General features: G+C 36.6%; 1 long non-coding RNA gene across 1 annotated transcript; it reads right to left on the bottom strand.

Annotated features, from left to right (window-relative positions):
* Positions 1 to 11,191: 11,191 nt before the first annotated feature.
* LOC115928297 lies at positions 11,192 to 18,227 on the bottom strand. The gene is made up of 5 exons (XR_004066003.1): positions 18,065 to 18,227; positions 17,233 to 17,400; positions 15,865 to 16,015; positions 12,824 to 13,006; positions 11,192 to 11,258 (listed from the first exon to the last, which is right to left on the bottom strand). It is a non-coding gene; the product is annotated as an uncharacterized LOC115928297 (long non-coding RNA).
* Between the last annotated feature and the right edge of the window lie 3,303 nt (positions 18,228 to 21,530).

Here is a 21,530-nt window from a genome sequence, read left to right as displayed (position 1 = left end):
ATGCAATTAACTATAACCACAACAAAATTATAAACGATAACATATTGTCCATTCCAAAATGTAGCAATCTAAATAAATCTTCGAATCTATGAATATAAACGTGATTCTTTTGATCGACTGTATGACAAATTATCTTTCTGTTAGGAAAGGTCCGGATTGTGAATTAAACGTTGATCGATTATGATAGGCCTATAATGATGTATTTGATGTACTCTTCACTTCGGCCTATATTTCCTGTTTGCGAGCAAAGATAGTCTGATCCGTCTGAGTCGTGTACGGTGTCATCTACCAGAATGCAGTTTCATGTTTTTTTTTACTGACATGAGAGAACAGAGGGAGAGAAAGAGGTGTACATGTGTGCATCAACAAAGAACAGTGCTACATCAAAATGTCCACATAGAGCAGTAGACGGATGACTAAGGGTTTTGAAGGCAGAATGAGCGTTTTGAAACACTCATCGTAAACGCTCATCGTAATCGCAGTTCCACGGTGTACTGTTTATGCTCACTTCTCTGGCTCCTCCAGGCATGATTCTGGCTCAGAAACCTATCTCAACTTTTTTGTCCATGAGCCAGAATCACGCATGGAGGAGCCAGAGAAGTGCAGTGCAGAATCTGCAGCAATCCTGCACTGCGCATGCTACGTTGACCCCATTTAAACGCGTTTATAAATGATTGTGCGTTTATGCCTCCCCAGAATCGCCGATTTTGCAGAATCGCCGATCCAAAACGCACCTTTTTGTGAGTTTACGATCGGCGATTACGATCGCCGTTTTTCGGTGACTCTACAAAAATGAGAAAGGACGCAACCGTGTTTTGAACTAAACTCGTAACAGATGCCTCATTCTGGCCTGAAAAAAGTGAGCATAAACGTACTCTTAGAAGAATAGAATAAATACCTTTAGTTTATCACTTCGATAATCCAGCCCATATCTTTCAATGGGCAATGGGGACATTGGAATATTCATGATTACAAATTTTATTATTGAATATTATTTTTACGTACCCGTCTTTTGTCAACTCTGCTTTATATTTTACAGAGATTGATTTATGTGAGATCATGCTTGGTAAATAATGCCAGTCCCTATCACTCTCGATGTAAACGGAAATACACAAAACACACTATTTTGTTAATGTGAAACAACCCCTCCTCCCTCCCGAGACGGGAAATAAGTAAATGCTCGTAAGATATTTAAGAGGCTTTTTCGGTTATATTTCTGTTTATCTAAAAACAATAATTGCCTATCGAGAAGACCTCGCGTCTGAATATCAGTCTCCAACTAATTCTAACACTATACCTCATTTATGTTGGACTCTAGTCAGCCAGTAAGACGTTAAAGTTGAGAAAAGAGGTAGGAGGATTTATTGCACACCCCCCCCCCCCCCGAGGAAAAAAATACCTGTAATCGTGAGTAAGATACGCAAGCATTGATTACCGCAGAGGGTTTAAGAGAAATGCAATCCAAAATAAATGTCATGCAGTTATTAAAGGCTATGCAAGTCTTGAAATTAAAGCTCTAAGGACTTACCCACGTAGTTTGCCATGCTGCACCTCTACCTCCATAACGTTGTCTTCATTGCAAACAACGGTGACATCATCCACACTCTCATCTATCCCACATCTAATGAACCTACCAGTATCAAGATAGACAGAATACAGCATTATTGATGATAAGTGATTCGGGATGGGGGCATGTAATACCGGAGTTAACAATGTTTGGAATATAGCTGGAATATATCTTATTTCTGTTATCATGTAGACCCCTCTTTAGTAGAATCAGAGAGGTGAAAGAAAGGAGTGGAATCAAGCCGCTTTCCTATGACCCCATGCTCTAAGCCACCGAAAAGTTATGCGCTAATCTGCAACTGTTGACCAGGTGGTGAGATAAAAGAGCGCACGAAATTTCAGGATTTAGAATTCCTACATCAGAAAATGGTATCCCAGCAACTGTTCGCTGTCCCTTTCAACGATTTCTCATCAAGTTTTGAATGTGTAATGAGTAGAACAAGCAAACACAAACTTGTGTAATTTTAAATTTCTTCCAACGGCAAAAATACAAACAACAAGCGAAAACACGCATGTAAATCATGGATTAAACGGGACATTAAAACATGCACAAATTAGCGCATTATCCTAAAAATATTAAGTTTTTGTCAGGATCTAATTTGTCTTTTACCAACTCTGGCATACAAATAATAGGAAGAGCTGAGTACTAAATTTGAAAAATTGTTTGATGCACCAATCCCAATACAATCCCCATATAAAGTTTATAGTTTACACTGAAATTTTTCCGGTAATTTGATATTTTGTAATAAATGTGAAACTGGTGTCTGGCCTCCGAAAGTCTCCGCAGTGGAAGCGCGACTCGGAGCATGGAACTTCAAAGCCAAGTGGAATGTTACACATACCATTCTTACGCTTTAGAACTCACGAACGCGTTTGAATAAATTACAAGAGTTTCCACTCCTTTCTGTTACCTCCCTGGTAGAACAACTGTAATGCATGGTACAGCTGAGTAGAGCTATTCATCCTTAGTATTTAGGCATACTCATGTTGTTATTTATGTTTTGTTATCTCCAAGTTCAAATCAATCCTAATCATATCAAATTAAAGAAAGAGAGACAGACAGAGAGAATGAACATACTCCATTCAATTAAATTCAAAGAAACGTTCATGTTCTTCCATTGTTCGTATTTACGAGACACTCGAATAAAATAACCCAAAGAAATATATTATCCGCAAAAAAAAGAGAACTGGACACTCTTTATTGATGAAAATTCTAATATAAACCGTCAATGAAACACAATAAAATATATATTAAATTATAGGACAATCAAGTTTTTTTTAATTTCACGCTTGGATGGCAAAGTTAGAGCCAGTAGCCATGCAAATGTTAATGGACATGTATATCTGAAAGATACATGTATTCCTCTTCAACAAAGAAAAACAAAGAAATGAGAAACAGTGAGGAGGATGGAGCCATGGACGTCGACTGTAGTCTAAGGACTGCATAATTTCGACAAGCATGGTGAAGATGCCTCTCCTTTCGTGCTCCTCGTGATTTGTTGTATTGTTTTAATTTGATTCTACACGATGAAAATGCTCATCAACATGTGAAAGGCCGAATGTCCCAATTTTGCAATTGTCTGTCAAAGACTCAGCTATTATTGTATGGCTCATCTCACTCATGCCTCAATGATATGATACCAATTGCATATCACCTTAAAGACCCTGTCCGAAGTAAAAATGAAATAGATGAATTATATATATAAGGAAAGCTGACAAGCCATAGATTACAACAATACCAATTATATGCTACTTTAGTGCCTGTCAGACGAGTAACAGCTCTCTGAAAACTCGAAATCTAAAGCTTTGAAAATCGGGCGTGGTTGACCTAAAAAAACTAGCTATCGAATTGATGACAAACTGTCATCATCGTATGTGCATTAAGCATATTCACAATTACTTTGCATTAATAAAGCACGGCTCATCGCCTCAGCTATATAGGCGAGCCAATCGGCTGCACATGTTATGTCGTCACTGTAACTGCGGCAAATTTGACTCCTGTTGACCTGTAATTTGGAGAGGTGCGGAACAGAACAGACTCCAGGTCCTCCAGAACAGACTGATGACTGTGAGTTAAGTGAATAGCAAGCTAGAGAATGAGGTATGATTGCTGGTAGATGCACATTATTTTATCCATTTTGAAAATGGATTACGCTCGTCTCAAAGCATTTAGTATGGAATATAAACAATGATAACAAAAATAGACCGATTGGATATGAAAGGTCTCTTTGAATAAATTGTTAAAATTACATGTTGTGCACTCCGTAAACTAATGGGGGGGGGGGGGGGGGGGGTGGTGCATTTACCACCCTCTCCCGGTTCCAAGGAGTGACGTTAAAGGTGAGCACTCAACCAACCAACCCCCCCCCCCCCATTTTTTTCTTTTCGTTTGGGGATTTTTGAGGCATCATTCTGTATACTTCTACTTATATTAGAAAGAAAGGCAAAAAGGTAACTATAAAAATATTTACAAAGTATCCTGCCAGGATAAAAGTGAATCCGATATGGATTTCATTACAATAAAAAAAAAGGAATTTCAAGAAAAAAAGTACATTAATTTAACAACACGACATTGACTGAGGACTGCGAAATTGGTCGAGAAAACCTTTATTATTTATATTATATTTGCCAAAGCGTCGTTGAAAAGAAGGCCAAGAAAATCCAGTCATATCTAAACTAAACTACCTCCCACATCACCACGAGTTATTCTGATTCATTGTTAACTAGTTGATGTGTTCAATGCCTGTGAAATTCAACAACCGATAACAACATGATATTGAGATTTTGGATCGTGAGTTCAAACAGACAATTTGTTGAAAATCAGAATCAAAGTAAACAACATTTGCACCCTGTGACGATTTATTAACGTTGATTTAAAGTCTATTTTATACCTTAAAGGTACTATGTCCCATTTGCAGGCCAAAAAAATGAAAAAGTTAAATTCCAACTACATTTAAAAATTAATACTAATTTAGAACTTCCCTAAAAAAGGTGGGGCTTGAAAATGTCTTCAAGTCGGAAAATAACGACTATTAGTTGTCAAATCGACTTTAGGGCTATAGAGCCCAAAAGTAATAGTCTTGATTTTCAGACAATTATTGTACCGAATGGTCATACGTTTTATGCTGCGCAAAGATTCAATCAGTTTAATCTTGGCCATCACAAGAAGTGGGTTATTGATGTAGACAAATGCTCATGTACCCTTTACAACTCTTTTCATGTATGTTATTACTAATGAAGAAAAAAAGCCAGTCAGTCACTCAATAGTGTCTGACAGTGAAGTCTAGCAAGTAAACGGGTTTCCGTGCATAATTTGAATATGAGGACACTGCTTACGATTAAATTTCACAGATAGGACATACATAACATATGCATAATTCCTGCAAAGTTCTACAGAATTTGAGGTTGGCTGCAAAAGGGACATAGTACCTTTAACAGTGGCGGATCCAGGGGCCACACAGGGCATGTACACCCTCCCTGTCAAAATTCAAAGCACCCCCCCCCCGCGTAATACGATGACTTTTTACATTTTATATTTTCATTCATTGTTTCCCTTCAGGATGTGCTAACACCCCCACCCTGAGAATCCTAGATCCTCTTCAGGATTAAATGTGACTTGTGACGTAACCTGGGCCGTTTAAGAATCCAAGAATTGAAAAAGACAGTTGGAGAACACGATCGCAACTACTTTCGAAAAATGCAATGTTAATACATTATTGTATATACCATAGCAATCATGTCCGGATTATGCAAAATCCGTTTTGTATTAATCGCACACTTTAAAAGGTGACGTACAAGGCCATTAAAATTGCCTGTAATAGGTTGATTTTTCAAAAGGAGTTTTCAATCGTGTTGGAGTTAAAATCACCTTGCACTCATCCCAATTTGACGCCTGAGGAGGACAATGACGAAAAACGAACCCGGGGAAATTGCTGTTCCTATCATCCCCTTCTCATCCCGAACCCCTCCCCTATTCCAATTAACCCTTAAAAGACTGGGGCTGATTTAGCCCCCCCCCTCCACTATTTTCGCGATTACTTCGTAATGCTTAAATATTTTACGTTGCCACTTCAGGACTTTTTTCTTTTGAGTCTTGCGCATCTTTTGATACCACATTTGTGCACACCGGGTCAACGGTCCGGATGTTATGTAACATTTTGCGATCGTGTGTCACTGAAAATTCGACCCCCCCCCCATATATTTCATATATAACATACACAGTTTTTAGATGCATCTTTTATGTTGCAGTTTTATACCCATCTTTTCACATGTACTGTTAGTATTCCCATTTGGCATGGTGAATACAACTTATTGCATTCTCATTTGCATAAAACAATACAATATATAAAGAATGATACAAAGAAAAACAAAGAATAATACAAAGAAAAACAAAGAATAATACAAAGAAAAACAAAGAAAACAAATAAAAAGATATAAACAAAGAAAAAAAACATCGAAAACGGTAAAACTAAATCAATTTTAAGACAAATAAACCAGCACTCCAACTTAAGGATTAGGAAGTAAAAATGTCTTTCATGACTTCACATGAAATCATCACCAAAACACGTGTTCATGATATAATATGACATCAGAATTATTCATAAGTTGGATAACTATCATATTAATTACCTTTTTTTATCAGAGATTGTGTAAATATAATATTAGCATGTATATTGTACCATGAACAAAGTTTCGTTTCATAAGAATCACCATATATAAAGAAAAATACAAAAAATATAACAACATACAATTTTTGCATAAATAATTAGCTCTAATTAGCATATTCTAATTTTTAAAAAAAATTTCAACTACGCAATATTGCAGATCTCATGGACATCTATCACAATGCCAAATTTTTAGTCGATCGGAGTTTCGGTTGCCGAGATCTTAGAGGGCCCTTTTAGCCCCCCCCCCCCCAGTTTTTTAAAGGTTCAAAATAGCCCCGTCTTTGTAGGGTTAAAGAGTATGGGTTCCCGTAGGAAAATAATTATTTTCGATTGGAATTCTAAAAAAATATTTCTGGGGAAAAGTAATATTGACTTCCTTCCGCTACAGACAATGCTGGATCCCCTGGTCCGATATTACGTATAGCACAAAGAAACAAGAAAATCTGACAATACTGACCTAGTAAAAATAACAATACCAATTGAACGAAATTGAACGATCCCCACCTTTCCCCAATTTCTGAAATACCCCCTTTTTCGTGCAGATTTGTTTTGATGAAAGGTTATCATGGGAAGAACATATTAATACTATTCATAAAAAAGCAAGTAACGGATTATATATGCTGAAATCTTTAAGAAATATAGTAAATGAATATGAAATGAAATTGGTTTATAATTCACTAGTATTGTCTCACTTAAATTATTGTGATGTAGTATGGGGTAGATGTGGAAGTACACAGAAAAACAAATTACAAAAAATTCAGAATAGAGCAGCTCGAATAATTAATAGGTCCTCTTGGTATTCCTCATCAGATGAAAATTTAACAAGACTAAATTGGAATACACTTGACGATAATAGAACAAAGAATGTAGCAATTATGATGTATAAGATTGTCTCAAAACAAGCTCCTGAGTATTTAGTAGAAAGGTTTATATTTGCTGACCATACATACAATACACGTTCAAGTCTGTATAATGTGAAAACAATAAGACCAAAGACTGAGACTATGAAAAGATCTTTTAAATATAGAGGGGCCTTAACATGGAATAACTTGCCACATGAAGTACAAGGTGCTAAATCGTTAAATATTTTTAAGGCAAAGCTGACGTAATACGAAATAAGTGTGTGGGGAGGGGCTAACTTATTAGTTTAAGAGAGCTTTGTTGTTGTTTGTTTTTAAGGTTTTATAGTTGTATACAATTTTTATCTTCATAATTTCAACCTATTTATCTTTGTTATTTATGTTATATTACTCCTACGCAATATGTTTTAAATGTCTATTCGTTTGCAATATGATCTTTGCAATACGTTATCAGTTTTTGTCCCTTTAAAAACAAAAACAATTATTATATGTAGTATTTAACTGATCCATATTCATAATGCTCTTAAGTATTTATTATTATTCCATACTTCATTTTACTTCTACTTAATATGGAATACGCATTTGTCTTAATTTCACAATTATTACACATTCTACATTATGTGTGTTTTCTTTTGTTTATTGTTTTAAAGTTTGATTATTTAATATTTAACATGAATACATAATATGTTTTTAACTTATTTATAATCTTGTTAAAAACCGTCTTTTTGTTTTTACTTTATATATATATAAATATGCAAACAGATTATGATGATCATATATGTAGCTTATTTAATTGTTTATCTTTTGGGTCTACCAATATAGTTCTAATTAAGTAAAGTGTTTTTAGCTTATTTCCTATTATTGTCGTGTTATGGTTGTGAATCTGTCAGTGTTATATTAATTTTGTATATATGTCATGATTATGTTGTTTTTTATCGACACGGCCCTGATTGAAACCAGTCTGCGAACTGTTTCGGGCTTTTACCGTGTATAAATAAAATAAACTCAAACTCAACTCAACAGTTTTTACATGTGATAAACGCAGTTCAGCGTGTGATATTTCCGCTATTGTTTACATCTTCTTCTGAAAGCAATAATCCATTGTACCTGCAGCATGTGTGTCGATCTGTAATTGATACCTATTCATCAGGGGGGGGGGGTGATCTATTCATTCATCCCCCCTGATGAATAGGTATTACGTAAAGATCGACACCCATGACCTGCAGTGTACATGCCTCTGAAGATGTTGCATTATATCGATGAGACTTTGATCTAGATTTCCTCCAACGCTTTACACCAGGTATCTCGCTGACGAAATAACCCAGTCTGCTTGATGCTGATGACTGTCGCCTAAGATCCGCAACATCTGTACTAGGGACATCAACCTGTCACAGAAAAGAACACAATCATGGAACTTGTTTAAAGAAATTATTGGTTTACGCCATAGTGAAGAAATGTGTATAAACTGTTCCATATTGAACGAAAGGTTAGTATTGGAATGACTCATTCAAATATGTGAAGCGTACGTGAAATGAACCCCATAGGAAATGCGTGAATTTTTTTTTTTTTTATAAATATTTTTTAAAATACTGATTATGATGTGTTTAACCCTCTGATGAAAGGTGTTGATAACGAATTATAGACCGTGGGCTCCTATATCTCCCATGACAATGCTTAAAATCCATTTTCTTGATTAAAACGTAAATATAGGCCCATCGATGGGCACAATGTCTTGCTTGAATAATGTAGCGATCATTAATAATACTGCTTGCTGTATTGATCTCATTATAAAGAAAACTAATTTTGAAATTCCAGCTTTTCAGAAGAAATCTTGAATGCTAAAATCGCAGTTTAAAAACACCTCTTAATTTTGCATTTCGTAAAATATTTTGCCTCATTTGAGTATATAAACGAGATTTTGACAAGAAACAAAAAAGTGGCATGAAATAGGTCGAAAATTGTCTCTGTCCCAAAGGAAAGTAATGAGAAGTCAAGGGAAAGGTGATGAACAGTTTTAAAATACAGAGAAAATGGAGGGAAGAAGGGTAAAGGAAAAGGAAAAGGAAAGTACGCTGAATGTTTCAGTTTGTGGCATAGAAAGAGAGAGAGAGAGAAATGGGTTGGACCTATTCGTTAATTTTGATTTTGTTTTTCAACTTGCTTTGTGCTACAATTCAGATTTTCGTTTAGTTATGTCCTTGCAAAAGTGATTTCCTGTAATTTGGGTCAAAGTTAAGGAAAGATACGAGTGTGGGGAAGTAGAAACGTTTGTATTCTCTGTGTATTAATATACCGAGCCAGTGGCGTAGTTACGTGAGGCCGGGGGAGCACGTGCCCCCCCCCCACATCGAATGGCCACAAAAAATGTCGCATATGTTATGTAAACTGTTGCCCATAAAGTTGGAACTTTAATGATCAATTTAAAGAGTCATAGAGATTGATCAATATAGTTCTGAGAAGATTATGATCTTTTCCTTTCAATAATAAACCATATTGTCACTATCATTTCATGAAAAAGGGTTTGAACACAATGATTGTTTTATCTTTATGGTCTTTATGGGCAACAGTGTACATGTATGTCCGTTTTCCAATTTAGTTCATCGTCTTTTGTAACCCCGATGAATTTTGTAGATCAATGGGTGTTCCTTACAAAAAAGATAAGATAAAATGTTCTGCCATGCATTTAAGTTGTTGTTTATTGTTGAAATAAGGGCATTAGGTTTGAAATGAGAATAGCATAGGTTAAAAACGTCCGCAAATAACAAAAAAGATACAAATATAATGAACAATAAACATTGCCCCAAAATCTCAACACCTTCATATTTACTTTATAATGATGGACAAATCATCCCCTATGTTGTTTCAGATACCATACAATTGCCTATTTTTACAATAACTGTACCCTTCTAAGACTCATGGTACTTTGTAAAATGTACATTGCATAAAGTTGTACATTGCGTAAAGATGTACATAACGTAAAGATGTAAATGGAAAACATATTGTTTCTCGGGTTTGGGGTGAAGAATCGATACGAGATGGGGGGGGGGGGGTATAATAGATGTATGTTGAGAAGTTCGATCTGACATTATGGAATTAACGATGAGAGTCATTAAACTTCAGTAAAACGTATAGGAGATACAATGAACTGATCTTAGATCATATTGACATGTTGATTGTGGGAGCAGTGGTTATATAATGAACCAGTTGGTTCATGATTTAAAGTGTTACAGAACAAAAGAGAATAAAACGAGATAGCAGAACGGTCACAAACCAGTCCTGAATTACACAACTCTTGTAGAAAAATCTGTGTTTTATTCAGGGGAGCACCTGACCACCCTGATTATGTTATCGACGACATTATAGTGGTGGATCCATGGTTGTCAGAAAGGAGGGGATTTTTTCCCCGGGCATATGATCCAGTAATCTTAATGAGTCTTCTAAATTGTCCCGTCGGAATGAGTGAGAGGGCGGTGTGTGTGTGTGTGTGTGGGGGGGGGGGGTGTGATCCACATACTGGATGTCAAGTTTTAATCTCTTATAATAGTAACATTGTATAATTTGTATTGGATAAACAGTTGCTGACATTACACTACTTTAAAATATTTATAAACATTACATCATGATAAAGGTGCCATCCTCATTCATTAACAAAAGCAATACGTTATTCTGACTTTTGATTGAAATAGTGCTTAGAAAATCTAATTTTAAATAATATTAAAATGTGAAAACAAATAGACATGGAACACTTTGCAGTTTTCGAAGGATTACAGAAATAATACAAACGGGGACGAAGAGATTCGATTTTTCATTTTTGTTAGGTTATTAAATTAAAATACTATATAATAATTCACTATCCATCTTATAATCTTCAATCTGGTTTTGTATTATGACAGAAAGCTCACGTTTATCATCCACATCTTGAAACGTTCAATTTTTCCAACCTGCTTCCTCTTAACGGTGTACCAATAGGGAGAGTTAAATTGTGCACGTGCATTTGACTATACAGGAAAGAGTACACCTCCAGTATAATGAAACATGCAGTAATTTGCTAAGAGTCCTACAAATCAAATGATCAAATCAATACCTTTGCATTGTGGTGTGCACCTTTGCGTGATGCAGAGGGACGTCTACTGAGATCCCAAGAGTGGATGTAAAGAGTCTTAATCTGTCATGATAATAACGTTATGTTGAATGAAAAATAACTAACATTCCATTAAAACTATATTCAATATTCAATAATCTGTTTAAATCAATGTCAATATCGTTGCCAAAATGACAAAATCTTAACACAATCACATTTATTTTGTAATGAGGAACACGTCTTGACACTTGAAATAAGCACTAATTTTAATAGTTCCTGGATTATTTTTGAGACCGATATAATGATGTTTATTTATTACTGATAAGTAATGACAGAGGTAATCAATAGGCTTTGACAGATCCAATCGGGACTGTGGCATGAGGGATAAAATTGAATGATATTTTCTAGATCATATTGACCGTTTTACTGGGGGAGCAGTGGTTAAATATTAATGAAGAAACTTGGCTAAGGATCTAAATTCTTAAAGAACAAAAGAGAATAAAACAGGAAGGCAGAACGGTCGCAAACCAGTCCTCAATCACACTACTCTTGAAGAAAAACCTGTGCTTTTATTCGCGGGGGAATCTGAACAACCTGGTAATGTTATCTACGACTTAACATATTTTTAAAACATTACATCATGATACAGTTGCAATCCTCATTCATTTACAAAAGCAATACCTTATTCTGACATTTGACTGAAATAATACTTTGGAACCCTAATTTTACATAACATTAAAGTGTGAAAAACTATTGAACATGGAAAACTTTGCGTTTTCCAAAAGCATACAGATATAATATTAACGGAAAGTAAGTGATGCGATTGATAATTTTATAGGTTTTAAAAGGGAATTCCACAATGATATTAACTGGTTTTAATAGAAGCAGAAAAATAATCATGTCAATAAAAGTTTAAGCAAAACCTGATGAAGAAAAAAAAAAGTTATGACATTTTGAAAGTGCGATCAATCAAACACGAATCGGCAACTCTGTGACGTATCTGGCGAGCTCTCCTCTCATTTGCCTTGTACTATATAACTACCAAAAAAAAATTCCCGTTAAGAAATATTTCAATCATGCATTCACCCTAAACCTTAGAAAATGAAAGTTAATTACATTTTATATACAGAGCACATTGGAAAGGAGCTCGCAAGATACGTCACATCGTTATTAATTTGTGTTGTACTGATGACAACTTCAACAATTCATAACTTTCCTTTTTTTTCATTGGATATTGTTCAAACTTTCAAAAATGTTTTTTTTCTTCCGTTTTTATTAAAACCAACTTCCCCTTTAGATTGAATATGTAGTCTGATCAGCAATTCACAATTGAAATTGCCGTCTCTTCATCAGCGATTACGTAGCACTCCAAATTGTCATATGAAATGAAAAATATGGTACACATTATTCACTATCAATGTAATAATCTTCACTCTACTTTTTGTATTTTGACAGAAAGTTCAACTTTCACTTCCACTTCCTGAAACGTTTAACTTTTCCTACCTGCTTCCTCTTAACGGTGTACTATTTGGGATAATAAAATCCTCCACTTGCGTTTGACTAATATTTGGGAAAGCGTACGCTGCAAGTATGACAAAACATGTAGGCATTTGCTAAGAGTCCTAAAAAAAATATGATCAAATCAATACCTTTGCGGATGATGCCATCGATGACGATGTTGAGTAGAAGTCATCGTGAAGAGAAACCTCGACTTGACCACCTCCGAGTTTCAGGCTCTTCAAATGAGGCATCTTACAGATGAACTGAGCGAAATCACGTGATGCAGAGGGCTGATTGCTGAGATCCTCTTTCTCGAAGGTAAGAGTCTCAATCTGTTATGACAGTAACATTATGCTGAATGAATAATAACTAACAACCCACTAAAACTATATTCAATATTCAATAATCAGTATAAAATCAATGTTACTATCGTTGCCACAATGTAAAAATGTTAACACAATCACATTTATTTTGTAATGAGGTACAAGTCTTGACACCTGAAATAAGCACAATTTCAATAGTTCGTGGATTCCTTTTGAGACCGATATACAAATAGATTACCTATTACGTGGCCCTACTCCTACCTTCTCATCCTTTTTTGTGTTTCATCACATGCTTTTTTCTTTTCTTTTCTTGTCATCTATTTTATTTTTATATCGTTCATTATACGCTTGTACAAAATAATATTGGACCATCTCCGGCGTGCTGTCTGGTTTTCGCGTGTTTGTTCCCGGAGAGTCTCCGGACGCGCGGGTTCGGCTGCCTATGCCGGATCTTTGTGTTTCTTTTGTCGGGGCCTGTTCGGTGTGCAATATTTTATGTTGCTTGTTGCTAGGTCGAACAAACCTTGAGCTTGCTCGACCTGGCAGCGGCAGACTGATGTACGCTGAATGGGCCTTGGCGGGGGAGACCCGAGGATCTGGCGCGGTCGGGTTGGTTCGCGCGTCTCTGGTCTCTCTGGGAGCAGACTTTGATGCACGTTGTTGATGGTCCATTATTTAATTTATACTGGGAATCTCGCTCAACAAGCCTAGCTTTTCTGAGATTCCCCCTTTTCCCCTCTCAGTTAAATCAAGCAATATAAAATATTTGTCTCATTCTCAAACTTAAATGTACTCTGTAAACTTATTTGATTACGAACATTCTTGTCAGTTTTTCATTACTTGTATAATTCATTTGTTCTATTATATATTGTATTATTGTATGGTTTATTTATGTCATTTAATTTGTGGATATTTGAGTGGAAAATAAATAAATCAAATCAAATCAAATCAAAAATGGTGTTTAATCATAACTTACTGGTATTGAAAGAGGTGGTCGATAGGTGTTTAATGGATCCAATCGGGACTGTGGCATTACGGATAAAGAAAATAATAATATTTACTAGATCATTTTGAACTGTTAACAGAGGACCTCTTTCTATGACAATCAAGGATCCACCACTATAACGTCGTCGATAACATAATCAGCGTGTTGATGTTTTCCTCCGATTGAATGCACACGTTTTCCTTCAAGGGTAGTCTGTTTAAGGACTGGTTTGCGATCGTTCTGCCTTTTTTGATTTAATCAGCTATAGTTCTATAAGACTTTAGATCATGAGCAAAGTTCTTCTTTTATATTTACCCACTACTCCCTCTATTAACAGTTCAAAATGATCTAGAAAATATTATAATTTTTTTCCTCCCGGTCGTGTGATTCGGTAACTGAGTGAGGGGGTGGGACGATGACCCGCATACTGGGTGTTAAGTCTTCATCTGTTATAATAGTGCCATTATGTTGGTCTTGTTGGATATACAATTGCTGACATTACACAATTAAACATTACATCATGCTACACTGCAAAAACCAGGGTGTTAAATTTCAAACACAAGCACGGAATAGAAAAAACCAACACCCTTGGTGTTAATTTTACGCCTGTTCACGTCCGTTCAACACCAACAGAGTGTCGAAATATATAATTACAGATAGATGTTCCGAGTCTTGGTGTTATGGTATTGAACTTGCGCATGCGCATAAGTTAGTGGATTCGAGCAAAATCATTGGACGACAGTTGTCATATGATATGACGTCGTATCGTGCATGCACATGCGCGAGCTAGCTGTCAAGAATCTCTTCGGGATATCGTGGTTATGGAATTTTTAGTCAAGGTCTGAATATCCTATTTCATCATCTCCCCGTTATTAAATGCCTAAAATCCCTCAGTTTTAGGGGGCTCGGCCCCCTGGACCTCACCAAGGGCCCTAAGGCGGGCCGGCCTCTGGATGTTCACCTGATCGTAATTTAATGCCTAAAACCCCTGAGCTTCTGGGAGCTCCGCCCTGGACCTAACTCTTATTAGTGACCTGTATGCTAGTGTCACATAAGGTATCAAAATATGCTTAGCTGACTGTAATTAAATGTCTTAAACCACTGAGCTTCCAGGGGGCTCTGCCCCCTGGACTCCACGCCAATTTATGTTCCACTTGCTTCGCTCTACTTTATCGTAAATACTTTACTCCCCCCCCCCCCACTTTGAAAAACGTTCCATGGGGCCTGCATGTAGTATGCAAGAGTGGTGGTGATGCGGATTTTTTTTCTGCCCCATCCCCCCAAAGACGTTTTTGCTCATTACGCCACTGCTCCCTCGTCCCTCGTATTTCGTCCCCCCGGTCGTGAAAAGAAATCGCCGCCCCTGCCTGAGTGCATGTGAAGTAAGCGGGAGTGTGATGATGATGATTGTGTGGAAGTTTGGGTGTGTGTGTGTGTGCGTGTGTGTGTTAACCTACGTTACCCCTGTCATTTCTATATATGATATTGTTCATCGTCATTTTTATGTTGTTTTTAAACGGAGCCTAGGCCTGTTGTAAACCAGCCTATTTTAATGTTTTTATCAATGTTCTGTAATGATTATGTAGCTGAAGATAGAAGAGATTTTGTTCTCCCCCGGGCATAAGATCCGGTAATCTTACTGACCCTACTCGTTTGCACGTCGGAATGAGTGAGAGTCTTAATCTGTTAATATGTTACAATAGTAACATTGTATTCGATAAACAATAGCTGACATTACACTACTTAAATATATTTTTTAAACAATACACCATGATACAGTTGCCCTCCTATTTCTTTACAAAAGTAATACGTTATTCTTACAATTGATTGAAATAGTACTTTGAAAATGTGATTTTCCTAAAATTTGTGATTAAATCAATACCTTTGCTGATGATGCCAGCGACGATGATGTTGAGTAGAAGTCATCGTGACACTGACCGTCGAGTGTCAGTTTCTTCAGATGAACTGAGCGAGATCACGTGATGCTTGGTTATCCAGTGGCGGATCAAGATAATCTAGCGGAAGGCACTAGCCTGAACATTTGTGACAAGCAAAAACAACAACAAAAGGGGTGAGGGGTCATTACATTTCTCAGATGCCTTCATTCTTTTAAATTATCTGACCAGCAACTAAAAGTACCTCTTTATAATGTGATGTACTGAGTTTATGATTCTATTTACTTGAAGTTTATTTTGTTGTTTTTAGCACCTCTAAATATTCGATAAATAATGAGGAGAGAAAAAGCAAGGCTTCTCACATTTAAGTGCATTTGTGGGAGGGGGGAATGCATGATTACGGACCCATTATTATGTTGTATAATTATGCCAGATTGGGTTTTTCCGAAGGAGGGGGGGGGGGGGCATTTGCCCCTACTCTTTATCGACCATTATTTATCCCGTGAGGTGATCATGTGGTGCTAGCGGATATCCTTGCTGACACATAGCGTCTTGTAACCTCTGGAAAATGGGCTGTTTTAATCCAATAATTAATATTATAATTTATCATTATTATCTGATATCACATCTCCGATCAATAGAGTCTCAATCTTTCATGCAAACTATTATCAGATTAATTTAGGGAAAACAAAATTAAAGGCCCTCGATAAAGGCCCTCGATCACAAAGGCGTGATAGCTCAGTTGCTAGAGCAGTGGTCTCGTAATCCGGCGACCCGGGTTCGAAACCAAGTCGATGCGCTAATGCCCTTCGGTAAGGCATTACTCCTAATAACCAGGTCCTTCGGAGAGGACCTAAAGCCGTCGGTCCTCTGGTTGCTTACTAACAAAGCTTTCTTAGGAGTCAGGTAAAATAACCACCACTAAACCGAAACCGATGTATGTTGTTCTATTGATTATCACCAGTTTAACCTGGCTGCATTGATACAATGATATGCATAAAGTTCACATTTCAACAGTCCCTCCAAGATATAGTTTTGAAAGAACTAATAGAAGTGATCAATTCTTGTTCATCATCAAAGCCGTCCATTGCCATGAAGTATAGTTTTGAAAAATATTATGTTTACTATCAATCTTTTAAAGATTGTCCGTTTTTGTATTATGACAGAAAGTTCACTTTTCGCATCCACTTCCTGAAACGATCAACTTTTCAAACCTGCTTCCTCTTAACGGTGTACAAATAGGCAGAGTAAAATTGTACACTTGCGTTTGCCGATATAGGAAAAAGTACACCTCCAGTAAAACAAAACATGTAGTAATTTGCTAAGTGCCCTAAAATATATGATCAAATCAATACCTTTGCAGATGATGCCATCGACGATGATGTTGAGTAGAAGTCATCGTGGTACTGACCGCCGAGTGTCGGGTTCTTCAAATGAGGCATTTTACAGATGAACTGAGCGAGATCACGTGATGCAGAGGGACGCTTACTGAGATCCTCAAACTTGATGGTAAGAGTCTCAATCTGTTATGATAGTAACATGTCAAATGAATAATGACCAACACCCACTAAGACTACATTCAATATTCAGCAATATGTTTAAAATCATATTAATATCGCTACCATAATGAAAAACTCTTAACACAATCATATTTATATATAAGTCGTTGTTATTCTTACACTTGATTGAAATAGTACTTTGGAAATGTGATTTTACATAACATTTAAGTGTAAAAACTAATAAATATTGAACACTTTGCAGTTCCCAAAGGGATACAGAAATAACACAAACGTGATTGAAGAGATCCGATTTTACATTTTTTATTTTGTGTAACTTTTTAATGATTGTATTTAGTCTCATCAGTATTCACAAATAAACACGCTGACTCTCCATCAGCAAATCCGTAGCACTCCGAGTTGTCATATGAAATGAAAAATATGGTATATATTATTCACTATCAATCTTTTTTTTTTTTAAATCTATTTTTGTATTATGACAGAAAGTTAGCTTTTCGCATCCACTTCCTGAAACGTTCAACTCTTCTTGCTGCTTCCTCTTAACGGTGTACAAATAGGGAGAGTAAAGTTGTACACTTGCGTGTGACTATGTAGGAGAGAGTACATCTCCAGTATAACAAAACATGTAGTGAATTGTTACGAGTCCTAAAATTTGTGATCAAATCAATACCTTTGCTGATGATGCCAGCGACGATGACGTTGAGTAGAAGTCATCGTGACACGGACCGTCGAGTGTCAGTTTCTTCAGATGAGGCATCTTACAGATGAACTGAGCGAGATCACGTGATGCAGAGGGACGTTCACTGAGATCATTACACGTGATGTTAAGGGTCTCAATCTGTTATGATAGTAATCATATTTTAAATAAATAATTGGCAAGAACCCATTAAAACTATATATAAAAAATCAACAATATGTTTGAAATTATATTGATATCGTTGCCACAATGAAAAACTATTGAGACCATCACATTTATTGTGTTTATGATATAGAAGTATTGACACCTGAAATTAGTTCTTATTTCAATAGTTCCTGTATTCTTTTGGGACCAATATAATGGTGTTTATTCATAACTGATAGGTAATGACAGAGATGATCAATGGGTATTTGATTGATTCAATCGGGACTGTGGGCATTACGGATAAAGAAAATGATAAAATGTTCTAGATCATATTGACTTGTTGCCTGAGGGAGTAATGGGTAAATATGAATGAAGGACTTGACTCGTGATCAAAAGCCTAAGTCGCCGCTAAATATTCCTCTAAAATTGGAGGAAAAAAAAATAGAAAAAAAAATCACGACTTGGGCCCCCCTCCTGCCACCGGCTGGATCCACCCCTGCCTGAACACCCTGGCTATGTTATCGACGAAATTATAGCGGTGGATCCATGATTGTCAGAGAAGATGGCATTTTTTTCCAGGACATATGATCCGGTAATTTTACTGTCCCTACTACATTTTCACTTCGGAAAAAGTAAGCGAGCAGGGGGGGGGGGGGGGGAGGTTGGAGGGGGAAGGGGGTAGGGGGAGGGGGTAATACACATACTGGAGGTGAAGTATTGATATGTTATAATAGTAACATTGTATTGGATATTGGATAAACAATTGCTGACAATACACTCTACATACAAATATTGTTACACTTTACATCGTGATACAGTTGACATCCTCATTCATTAACAGAAGCAATACGTTATTCTGACATTTGATTGAAAAAGAACTTTAAAAATCTAATTTTACATTACACAAACGTGTGAAAACACATTAATATGGAACACGTTGCAGTTTCCAAAGTGATACAGAAATAACACGAAACGGGTTGAAGAGATTTGATTTTACATTTTTGTAGGTGTTTTTCATTATGCTATTTAGTCTCATCAGTATTCACAACTGAAATTAGCCTTCAAATCCAATTGACATTTTGGTCCAGATACTTGGAATTCACTCCCTACTGCAATTCGAAATCTGAAGTCGACATACTCTTTCAAAATAGCTGTAAAGACTATGCTCCTAGCCCATCAGGCCCGTCGGAAAGATTTTTAAATTAGTACGGTTTCAGTGGGGGTCGGGTTCGAAGGGGCAGAGCCCCTCGTTGGGGGCAAAGCCCCCCTTGGAGGTTTTGCATTTTGAAAAATGATATGACTATTTCCATGGTAAGTTGATACAAGTGGAAATTCAGATGAAAATGTTTTATACCTTATTTGTGACACTGGCAGGTCACTAATTGGTTTGCGTTTGACTATATAGGAAAGAGTACCTCCAGTATAAACAAAACATGTAGTGATTTGCTAAGAGTCCTAAAATATATGATCACATCAATACCTTTGCAGATGATGTTGAGTAGAAGTCATCGTGATACTGACCTTCGAGTGATAGCTTCTTCAGATGAGACATCTTACAGATGAACTGAGCGAGACCACGTGATGCACATGGATGTTCACTGAGACCCCAAGAGTGGAAGTAAAGAGTCTCAATCTGTTATGGTAGTAACATTATGTTGAATGAATAATTACCAACACCCACTAAAACTACATTCAATATTAGGCAATGTTTAAAATCATATTAATATCGTTGCCACGATGAACAAATTCTTAACCCTAATAAGGACGGGGGGCCATTATGGCCCCCCCCCCCCCTCCACGATTTTTCTGATTGTTCGAGAACGTATATGGATGGCGCCTCGCCGCTCGCTGACTTTTTTCTTTAGAGTCTTGCGCATCTTTAAAAAAAAAAAAAAAAAAATCGGACCTACATTTACAAGGTCACGTGACCTTTTGTATTTGCATGTCAGCCCGAAAATCGCTCATTTTTGTGATTTGTGTACAAAACATATGGAAATGTCATTTTTCCTAAAAAATAGATCAAACATTGGTTATTGGGTCTTGTTTAAAGTTTAGATGGTTGTTTTGGGAGTCAAAATAGATGAATTGTAGGAAGAAATTAAAAGAACAAAAAAAGAATAACATACATAAGTTAAAAAAACAATGAAATACATAAGAAATTATCAAAACAAGAGATAACATAAGGAATAAGCTGGCTCTTCCAATTTTTTTTTGTCGTATTATTGTTCCAAATGGTCTAATGAATATATGTAGTGAAAAGGAATGCTTAAGTATGAATAATATATGATTTATGGGTAAAAATGTGATTTTATGACGTTATTTGCATAAATTACCATAAATAAGCAAATGAGTGATTTTTTTCCCAAAAAATTGAAATTATCATATTGTTCTATACACTTCACTTGACATGCGTGCAAATTTTCGTTTCACTGCCGAGATCTTAGGGGGGGGGGGGGGGTTCATAATCGCCCCCCGGCCGTAATAAGACTTCAAATAGCCCGGCCTTATTAGGGTTAACACAATAACATTTATTTTGTAATGAGGTACAAGTCTTGACACCGGAATTTAGCTCTAATTTCAATAATTCCTGGATTCTTTTGAGACCGATATAATGGTGTTTATTCATAACTGATAGGTAATGACAGAGATGATATGTTTTGATTGATCCAATCGGGACTGTGGGCATTACGGATAAAGACAATGGTTATATTTTCTAGATCATATTGACCTGTTGACTGAGGGAGTAGTGGGTAAATATGAATGAAGGACTTGACTCATGTTCTAAAGTCTTACAGAACAAAGGAGAATAAAACAAGAAGTCAGGACGGTCGCAAACCAGTCCTCAAACAGACTACTCTTGAAGGAAAACGTGTACGTTTAATTTGCGGGAATCTGAACACCCTGATTGTGTTATTGACAAAATGATATAGCGATGGGACCATGATTGTCAGAAAGGAGGGGATTTCCCCCGCCCCTCCCCCCCCGCCCCCCCGGCATATGATCCTGTAATCTTACTGACCCTATATACTCGTTTGTACGTCGGAACGAGTGAGCGGTGGGTGATCTACAACATTAATGTCAAGTATTAATCTGTTACAATAGTAACATTGTATTGGGTAAACGATAGCAGGCACTACCCTACTTAAAGTTTTTTGTTTAAACATTATGCTAGGAGTCCACTGGGCCAGCGCCAGTTGGTGCCAGTTTGCGCCAATGCAATTTACTGTGGCGCCTAGTGTCGCCAATAAGGTGCCTAGTGGCGTGTAGTGGCTCAAACTGCCTCCCAACTGGCTCG

Source organism: Strongylocentrotus purpuratus, unplaced genomic scaffold (genome assembly GCF_000002235.5).
Source record: "Strongylocentrotus purpuratus isolate Spur 01 unplaced genomic scaffold, Spur_5.0 spur5_scaffold_21, whole genome shotgun sequence".
NCBI classification, from domain to species: domain Eukaryota; kingdom Metazoa; phylum Echinodermata; class Echinoidea; order Camarodonta; family Strongylocentrotidae; genus Strongylocentrotus; species Strongylocentrotus purpuratus.
Note: the sequence above shows the minus strand (reverse complement) of the source record. Positions and strands in the feature narration are given on the sequence as shown.